The following is a 9,274-nucleotide window of genomic DNA, read 5'->3' as shown; positions in this document are numbered from 1 at the left end:
GCTGTTTTGATGCTGAGAGCAACACTCCGAAGAGCCCTTGGGGTGCAAAACTGCTGGGGTCACGGGCGTCCACAGCTTAGACGTCACTCACCGTCACCAAGTTTTCTTCCTGCTGGTGACGGCAATCCCTGGCACTTTTTCCTTTTCAAACAAATGTTTGAAAGGCAGAATGACACAGAGGTCTTCCATCTGCTGGTTCGGTTCCCAGATGGCCACCGCAGCTGCAGCTGAGCCGCCCCGAAGCCACGAGTTTTGTCTCTCATGTGGATGCAGGGTCCCAAGGACCTGAGCCATTCTCCGCTGCTTTCCAATCTCTGTTATCAGAGAGCTGGATTGGAAGAGGAGCAGCTGGGACTCAAACCCATGCTCACAAGGGGAGTCTGTGGGCCCCTGTTGATCTTGGCAAATGTCAGTAGAAGGAACTCCCATACACAAAGTTCTCTGGAGACGTAAATCCATGTTTTAAGTGAATGGGAGAGAGACATTTTTCAACTCCTGACTTGCTGCCCAAATCCAGGCAACAGCTGCAGCAGGGATAGGCTGAAGCCAGAACCTGGAACTCACTCCTGGCCTCCTACATGGGTGGCTGGCATCCACATGCTGGCGCCACCCCTGCTGCCCCTCCCAGGGAGTGTGTGAGCAGGCAGCTGGATTGGAAATGGCTATAATGGCCAGAGCTAAGCCAATCTGAAACCAGGAGCTTCTTGGGGGGGGGGTGGTTCTCCCATGTGGGTGCAGGGTCCCAAGGCTTTGGGCCACCCTCCACTGCTTTCCCAGGCCACAAGCAGGGAGTTGGATGGGAAGTGGAGCAGCCAGGACACTAACAGGTGCTCATATGGGATGCTGGCACTTGCAGGAAGAGGATTGGTCTGTTGAGCCACCATGCTGGCCCTGCAGCCACTTTACAGATGGTCATGCTTTCCCACTTTACAGAATCACCTTTTAACAACCATTCAAAATCATACAGGAGAGAAACTGTACTGGGACACAAGGTTGGCCCTTGTCAAGCTTACAATGCACTCCTGGTGACGTTACCTGTACCTTTCCCATTTGCCACTAGGGGGCTCTGTTGCAGCCACACAGGGCTGCTCCTTTCCCACCTGTCTTTGCCACTGGCGTGGCTGGGGACCAAAAACCCAAAGAGCTGACCGTGAGAAAGCATTTTTAGTATGTATTTACTTCTTTGAAAGGCAGAGGCAGGGAGAAATTCCCATTCATTGGTTCATTCCTCGAATGCCTGCAGCCGTTGGAGGTGGTCCAGGCTCAAGCCAGGAGCCAGGAACCCCACCTGGGTCTCCCCCGTGGGTGGCAGGCAGCCAAGCACAGGTGCCATCACCTGCTGCCTCCTAGGATGCAATCGCTAGGAGCAGAGTTAGAACCTAGGCCACTGGAACCCAGGGTCTGCCTCTGGAAAAGCTTCTTGATCGGACCTGTAGGCACGTAAAAAATACATATCGGCAAGTGGAGGAGTTGCATTTGGAAGTCTAATGTGCCTCCAGAATCGAGTATCTTCTTCAAACACTTGGGGATGTCACCCTCTTCTCCCCATGCTACACGCAGGCGCATCTCCCTCCCTGCTTCCTGGTGAGCCGTGCCAGGCGTCAGACTGGGATGTCCAGGACGAGCCAGGATCTTGACCCGCACGACCGCCCCTGCGTGGGAGCTCCTGCTCCCCCTCCTCCCACCAGCACCACAGGCACTGCCCGGAAGGCCTGGGCCAGGCCTCTGCCTCCAGGGGCCCCTTCCACGGCACCTATTTTTCACAGGCAACAAAACGGGAGCTCAGAGAGGATGAGGATTCTACCAGATGGTGTGTGGTGGGGCCTGACCAAGCCCGGGCAGGCCGGCTTGGACAGCACGCCCTTGCGGCTGGAGCACACAGAGTTCCTTCCACGTATACCCTCTGTCTAGTGCCATCTTTGCTTGCCATGGTAATTATTTTGGTTCCTCTGGGAGCACCCGGTACAAATCCTGCTTTTCACTAAATGCTCCACGCATGTTACTTAAACGAGTGAATAATTTAAGACAAGCACAGTTCCCTTTGAAGATCCAAATATCCCCTCAACCCTAACTTCCCCTTTCACGGCCTGAGGGAGAAGCTCCCAGCCAGGTTCCCAGCCCAGAATGCTGGGGGTGTGAGAGCCCCCCAGGGCAGAGAGCGGATTTCCTGGGCCTGCCTATCAGGGAGTCAGGGAGAGCTTCCCCAAGGAGATGACTCTGAGATGGGTTTTGAGGGTTGAGTTTGGAGTCCAGCAAAGTTCAGAACTGCACCCCATTAGGACCTGGACTGGAACCAGCAGCTGGGAAGACTAGGTCTTCGCAGTGAGCTTCGTCCCCCTCATTCAGGGCATGGGTGGGGCAGAGCAAGCACGTGGGAACAGCAGAGGGCCACGTGTCAGAGGTCACCCATCATCCCTTTCAGCCAATCATTTTTGTCCCCGCCCGTCTAACACACGCATTTTTCTCCCACGTCTCCCACCTAAAACAGACGCTTCCTGCCACCAGCTGCCCTTTCTCTGGAGCCCCAGAAAGCTCTGGAATTCACAGGGTTTCCTTTAAGATCAGGGTGTCCTTGCTGGCTCAGGGGGCACTGAGAACCGAGCTGATAGGAGTTGGAGTTTGGGGGAGAGGTCACAGAAGGGCAAGGCCACTGCAGCCAGCCCTAGCCTGCAGACATGAAGGCCACCTGGGACCCAGGAAGGCCCTGTGACCTCAGCTGATCTCTGAGGAAGCTCCCAGTTGCTGTCTGGGCTGGCAGGCAGGAGCAGGGGCCGGGAGGTCCTGTTTGCAGCCCACCCTATACTCCTGCACTGACCCTGAGTCAGCAGGCACAGAGGAGCCAGGACCGGCGGCCAGGCACACGCCTGTATGTAATTCCCCACCTGCCGTCCACCTGGCCTGCAACCCCCACATACCGTCTGGCTGGGTCGGCCTGGGGATCAGGGGAACCGCACAGCACCCAGAGTCCGAAAACAAAGACCTGCTGGCCCCAGGGAGCTCATGCTGCCAGCAGACCAGACAGACACAGGAGTGTTAAGCTGGGGTTCAAGGCCTGGTTTGAAAGGACTTATGGAGCCGTGGGCGTGGAGGATGGACCCCGTGAACCTATTCAGGACAGGCAGAGCTCAGACCCAGCGTGGAAGTGGGGTCTGGGGCTATACCCTAGGAGGCGTGTATTCACAGTCCAGGGGTTGGTGGCATTTTGCCGACACACATGGGCCACACAAGGTCTGTGTGAAGGTGGAGGCAGCGCTGTTGATAAAGGCATGAGGCTGACCCTGCCTCGATGCCCAGCAATCGGGGTCCACCAAGAAAGCGCAGTTGAGTCCTTCTGGCTAAGTATCCGCAAGGACAGAGGAGTCCCTCCAAGAACCATGGAGTGGGAAACGAACAGCAAGATCGCAGTGGCGTGTCTAGTGCACTGCTGGTCACATGCAAACAGCTTTCCCCCGCGCACGCGTGTACAACACACACACACACACACACACACACACACACAAGACACCTCTAGAAGGAGCCACAGGAGACCAGCAGCCCCGTTTATCCTCAGGGAAAGGAGCTGTGGTTGTGACCAGGCTGGAGGAGAAGGGGCTGGGCTTAACTACAAGCCTGTTCCTAGCTTGAATTGAAAAACCTTTTCCTTGTTTTTCCTTGTTTTTTTTTCTTTTGCAATGTTTTCACGTGTTCCCTATGCAAGAGCTTAAACTGAAAGCAAAGACCACCAAAGCGCAGACACACTTAGGTGAGCACCCAGCAGACACCCGAGCTGCTGGCAGACATACCTGCGCCGCCCGCACAGACGCCACGCACGCACCCACACACCTCTCCCCAGTCCTGCAGGTGATCCGGGCCAGGGACTGGGGCTGGGGTGTGGGGTGGATGGGGGCAGGGCAGTCGGCACTCTGCCTCTTCAACTCCCCGTGGCTGAGATGCCAATTTTCTGCAAGGCTGGCCTGGCTGCAGGGGCAGAATTGCTCCTGTTAAGAAACTGCAGTGGCGGGACAGGGTTGTTTTAAGCAATGAGGCAATTAAACTGCTTTCAATAGAATTTACAGCCTCCCGGCCTCCCCCCTGCAACACAGGAGGACAGGAGACTGGGTGGGCACAGCCCAGGGCAGACTCCGGGCTGGACACGTGGACCCACAGCCGGCCTTGTGCTGCATTCATTCATTACTGACCACCTGTTGTGCACAGGACAGAATGGAACCGACAAGGCCCCTCTCCCTTGGAATTTAGGTTCTGCCTGGGGACACACAAATAAACACATGAGCAAGGGAAGTGGGGAGCACACGGAGGCCTCTCGACGGAGTTTACCTTTCTGCTAAGAAGATGAGGAGACGCAGACAGAACCAGAACCCTCCACAGCAGGTAGAGGGGGGCATGTCCAGGCGTGGTTGGTTTGGGCAAGACCAAAGGGTCAGAGAAGCGTTTGGAGAGAGCGGCTGAGGCTGCTGCATGCTTGGTCCTGCCCCAGGGAGCCTCCTCTTACGGAGGAGGATGTGGGGTCGGGTTGGACCCAGAGACGGGGTGAGGCGACCGTGGCAGCTGGGACTGCTCAGGCTGGAGAGCAGCCCAGGTGTCTTCATCTCCTTGGAGGTGAAAAAACCCTACATCTGGGGCCTGGTGCAGTGGCCTAGCAGCGAAAGTCCTCACCTTGTACGTGCTGGGATCCCATACGGGTACCGGTTCTAATCCCCGCAGCCCCACTTCCCATCCAGCTCCCTGCCTGTGGCCTGGGAAAGCAGTTGATGATAGCCCAAAGCCTTGGGACCCTGCACCAGTGTGGGAGACCTGGAAGAGCTCCTGGCTCCTGGCTCCTGGCTCCGGATCGGCACAGCACTGACCGCTGTGCTCACTTGGGGAGTAAATCATTGGAGGGAAGATTTTCCTCTCTGTCTCTCCTCCTCTCTGTATATCTGACTTGGTAATTGGTAATAAAAATAAATACATCTTAAAAAAAAAAAAAACCGGGCCCGGCGGCGTGGCCTAGTGGCTAAAGTCCTCGCCTTGAACGCCCCGGGATCCCATATGGGCGCCGGTTCTAATCCCAGCAGCTCTACTTCCTATCCAGCTCCCTACTTGTGGCCTGGGAAAGCAGTCGAGGACGGCCCAAAGCACTGGGACCCTGCACCTGCGTGGGAGACCTGGAAGAGGTTCCTGGTTCCCAGCTTCGGATCGGCGCAGCACCAGCCGTTGCGGCTCACTTGGGGAGTGAATCATTGGACGGAAGATCTTCCTCTCTGTCTCTCCTCCTCTCTGTATATCTGACTTTGTAATAAAATAAATAAATCTTTAAAAAAAAGACCCCATATCTGCACAACTCCACCCCTATCAGCACTCACCGAAAGCATCAACAGTGAAAGGTGAGCTCCCCTCCCCTCCCCCCAGGTGGCCGCGCCAGGAGCAGGGTAGGGAGGGGAAGCGGTGCCTTCTGGAGGATTCCATGGAGAGAGGCTGTCGCTCCACTCACACTGTGCCGTTCTATATATACTCGCCGCAGTCTGGCTTCCTGTCCCACTCATCAGATCCACACACACTGATAGAAAAAAATCTTCACTTTGGGAATAGAAAATCCGTCCTCAGGGTGTTCGTCCACCACCATGACCTTGGGCAAGAGTCCCTGTCCCTCCCGCTGCCCGAGCACCTGTGCCCAGCTGTCATTCCTTGAACCGGTCACTTGTGGCCCTTTCTGCACATGCAGGCGGCACACACGGGGCTTTCGTGTGTCACTATCCCAGTCCTCCACGAAGGCCTTCCCCAGGAAAACCACAGCAAGGCCATGGGCGGGCTGGCAGCTGTGTGGCCTGGTGGTGGAGAGCCTCGGTTCAAGTTCAGGCTCAGCAGTCTGGCTTCTTGCTCGTGTGTAGATGGTGAGGGCTTACACAGCTGGGTCTCTGCTGTGTGCGTGGCAGGCCTGCACTGAGTTCTTGGCTCCTGGCTCCGGCCAGCCTTTCCCCCGGCCGCTGTGGGTTTGGGTGGTGAACCAGCAGGTGGTTCTCTCTCCTTTCTCCCTCTGCTTATCATATAGGTAGCTATTTTAGGGACAGGAGCCGTGGCATAGTGGGTTTAGCCTCTGCCTGTGGTGTTGGCACACACGGAAGTCTTAGTCCTTCTAAGAGAAAGGTAACATGGGATCATTCATTTCTATTTTTCTTCATAAATGTGAGGTTGGGCACTTGTATGTTTAGAAGCCTTCAAAGTTTGCTTTATTTTTAAAATAGGTCTATTTTGTTTATTTGAAAGGCAGAAAGGAGAGAAGGAAAGGGAGAGAGGAAGGGGGAGGTAGGGAGGGAGGGAGGGAGAGAGAGAGAGAGAGAGAGAGAGAGAGATCTTTTATTAACTGGCTCACTCCCAGACTGCCAAGCCTGAACCAGGCGAAAGCCAGGCTTCCCTCGGGAGTTGCAGGGACCAGGCACACTTGGGCCATCTTCCATTGCTTTCCCAGGTACGTTAACAGGCTCTAGACTGGAAGTGGAGCAGCCGGGACCTGAACCAGTACCCACAGGGGACGCTGGTGCTGCAGGATGCTATGCCTCTGCCCAGCCCCTGGAGTTTTCTATGAACTACCTGCTCATGTTCTTGGCCCATTTTGTTACTAAGTTTCTGAGATTTCTACGAGTTCTTTGTATGTGAGGATTTGTTAGAGCCCACCAACAGTTGATGCATCATTGTCCAGTGGGTAGAACAGGCCCATGGCCCCTGAGGGTCCAAGACAGAGCTACAAACACTCCCCCATGTTTCACTTCACAGTCTCTGTGAGTCCCTCTTTGACCACAGGACAGCGCCACTATATCCTGCCTGCCACTGTCACTGGGTGACAATGGCTGTGTCCCCTGGCGCAGCGCGATGCACCCAGAGAGTGAGAGCTGGGGGCGCATTGCCTGCCCAGGCGTCCCTAAGGCCAGCCTTGGGCGTCTGCAGAGCCTGGTGCAGTGCTTGGCGCGGCCAGCAGGCGGCGGTGCGGTACCGGATAACAGCGTGTGCGGCCACCTAGGGCGCGAAGGCAGGGAAAGAGGGGGCGCCCCTTTCTGCCGAGCCAGACCAGTGTCCCCCCACAGGCACCGTCCTGCCCAGGCCCCCCGGCGTTGGCGGAGCTCAGGGATGCCCTACCACCTAGCTTAACGCCCTCCACCTCCTCCTGTGACCCTAGCTGGGTCCCCCTCTCCCTCAGATCCAGTACACGACCACCCTTCCCCACATTCTCTCCCTAAACCCCAATCCGTGTCCCACCCTTCCCAGCTTGTGCCAGACCCCACGGCCTCATTTTCCTGCCTGGAGCTGTGGGCCTGGCGCCAGACACAGGATAGAGCCGAACCTGCCACTGGCCACCTCGCGGGCAGCGTCTCCAGGGGCCCCTGTCATCTTAAAATAGACTCCCAGCACCACCGCTGCAGCCCAGCTGACGGCTCTGCCCGCTCTCCCAGCTCCTTCCATCAAGCACCTGCAGACGTGCAGGCACCTGCCGGCCTTCCACCTGCACTGCCCCCTCCTGCCATTCTCCCTGTCCCTCACTGCTGCCGTCTGGTGGCTGGACCTGAAGCAGCCCCCTCCCTGACGCTCGGTGCTCCCCCGGGGACAGTCTCCTCTCCATCCTGGTCCCTTGGGTGCTGACAAGGATGCCAGGCACGTGGCAGGGACTTGGTGATATGACAGCTGCCCGGGACACTGGCCTGTCGGGAAGGGAGACCCAGGGTAGCTGACAACTCCCTGCTCCTGTTCACATACATCGGGCACCTACTATATGCTAAGTGCTTTTCTCAAAAAAATTTTTTTAAAAGATTTATTTTATTTCTTTATCTGAAAGAGATCTTCCACCTACTTGTTTGTGCACCAAGTGGTTGCAATGGCCAGGGCTGGGCCAGGCTAAAGCCAGGGACTTCTTCCAGGTCTCCCACATGGGTGCAGGGTCCCAAGGCTTTGGGCCGTCCTCGACTGCTTTCCCAGGCCACAAGCAGGGAGCTGGATGGGAAGCAAGGCTGCCGGGATTAGAACCAGTGCCCATATGGGATCCCAGTGTGTGCAAGGTGAGGACTTTAGCCACTAGGCTACCATGCTGGGCCCAGCTGCTCCACTTCTAATCCAGCTCCCAGCTAGTGTGCCTGGGGGAGGCAACAGAACATGTGGGACTTGGAAGGAGTTCCTGGCTCAGACCCACTCTTGTGGCCATGTGGGAGAAGTGACCCAGCAGATGGAGCACTGAACAGTTCAAATAAAATCCACCTAAAAAATCAGCTCTCCAGGTGTCAGCACGTCTCTCGGAGTTGGCACTTGCAGGTCCTTGGGCTACCTGGGATGTGTGACAGGCTTCGGCTTAAATGTCACCTCCCAGAACAGGCACAAACCAGACATGGACTCACTGCACACCGCCCTGTAACTCCTTGCCTTCGAAGCCTCCCCAGCGTGCACTCGTCTCCCCTGGCCCCTCAGCAAGCTTGGGTTTCCAGGCAGGCTGGCTGGGGATGCAGGCCGTATGCCTTCTCCGGGGATCCAGTTAGCTGCGAGTGCCCTGGTGCCCGCTGCACAGCAGCTGGCAGAAGTCCATCTGGAGGCTTTGTTTAAAGGCACTCTGATGGGCTGCTCAGCTGTACTGCCACAATGGACATGACCTTCCCGAGGCTGGCAGGTGCATCTTGCCCCATGTTACTTGTTTGCTTGCTGGGTTCTGCAAAGATGAGCCCCAGCCCTTCAGCTGACCCTCAGAGCATCGGAGGGCACTGGCTGCAAGTTTACAACACGCGGTTGGGACTGGGGCTGCAAGAACAGAAAGGGTGGGATGGCTCAGCGAGGTGGTGGCCCGTAGCGACCTCTGCCACTCAAGGGCGATAGGCTGAGCTCTCCTCCTCCTGCCCGAACTGAGACCACGGCCCGGCGTTCCCGGCCACCTTGCGCATGGACACAGCCTGTGGGTGACATGGTTTCTAGTCCCGTCATGCTACCCAGAGCCTCGGACAAAGCCCACACTCTTAGCCATGGCTACAGGACCCAGAGGCGTGGAACACACTAGGCTCACTGACCGTCGCTTCCAAGGACACCCTTGTCCCCTGCTGTCTGCCCCCGCCTTTCCAGCTGGGTCCCCTGGGGTCTCCATTTCCAGCAACCCTGCCCAGGTGTGTCGGCGGGTGAGGGGATTGGAGCAGGGGAGGAGACGGTGTCTCCAGACGCCAGACCTGCTTTGTCTTGGGGTCTCTAGGGAGGTGCACGTGGCTTCGGGCTGGAGCGAGAGACGCTGATGGCTCGCTCTTTTGTTGCCTGGGTTCATGTGTGATTTATTTAT

Source organism: Ochotona princeps, chromosome 21 (genome assembly GCF_030435755.1).
Source record: "Ochotona princeps isolate mOchPri1 chromosome 21, mOchPri1.hap1, whole genome shotgun sequence".
Lineage (NCBI taxonomy): Eukaryota > Metazoa > Chordata > Mammalia > Lagomorpha > Ochotonidae > Ochotona > Ochotona princeps.
The sequence above is the reverse complement of the archived record's forward strand: the minus strand, read 5'-3'. Positions refer to the sequence as shown.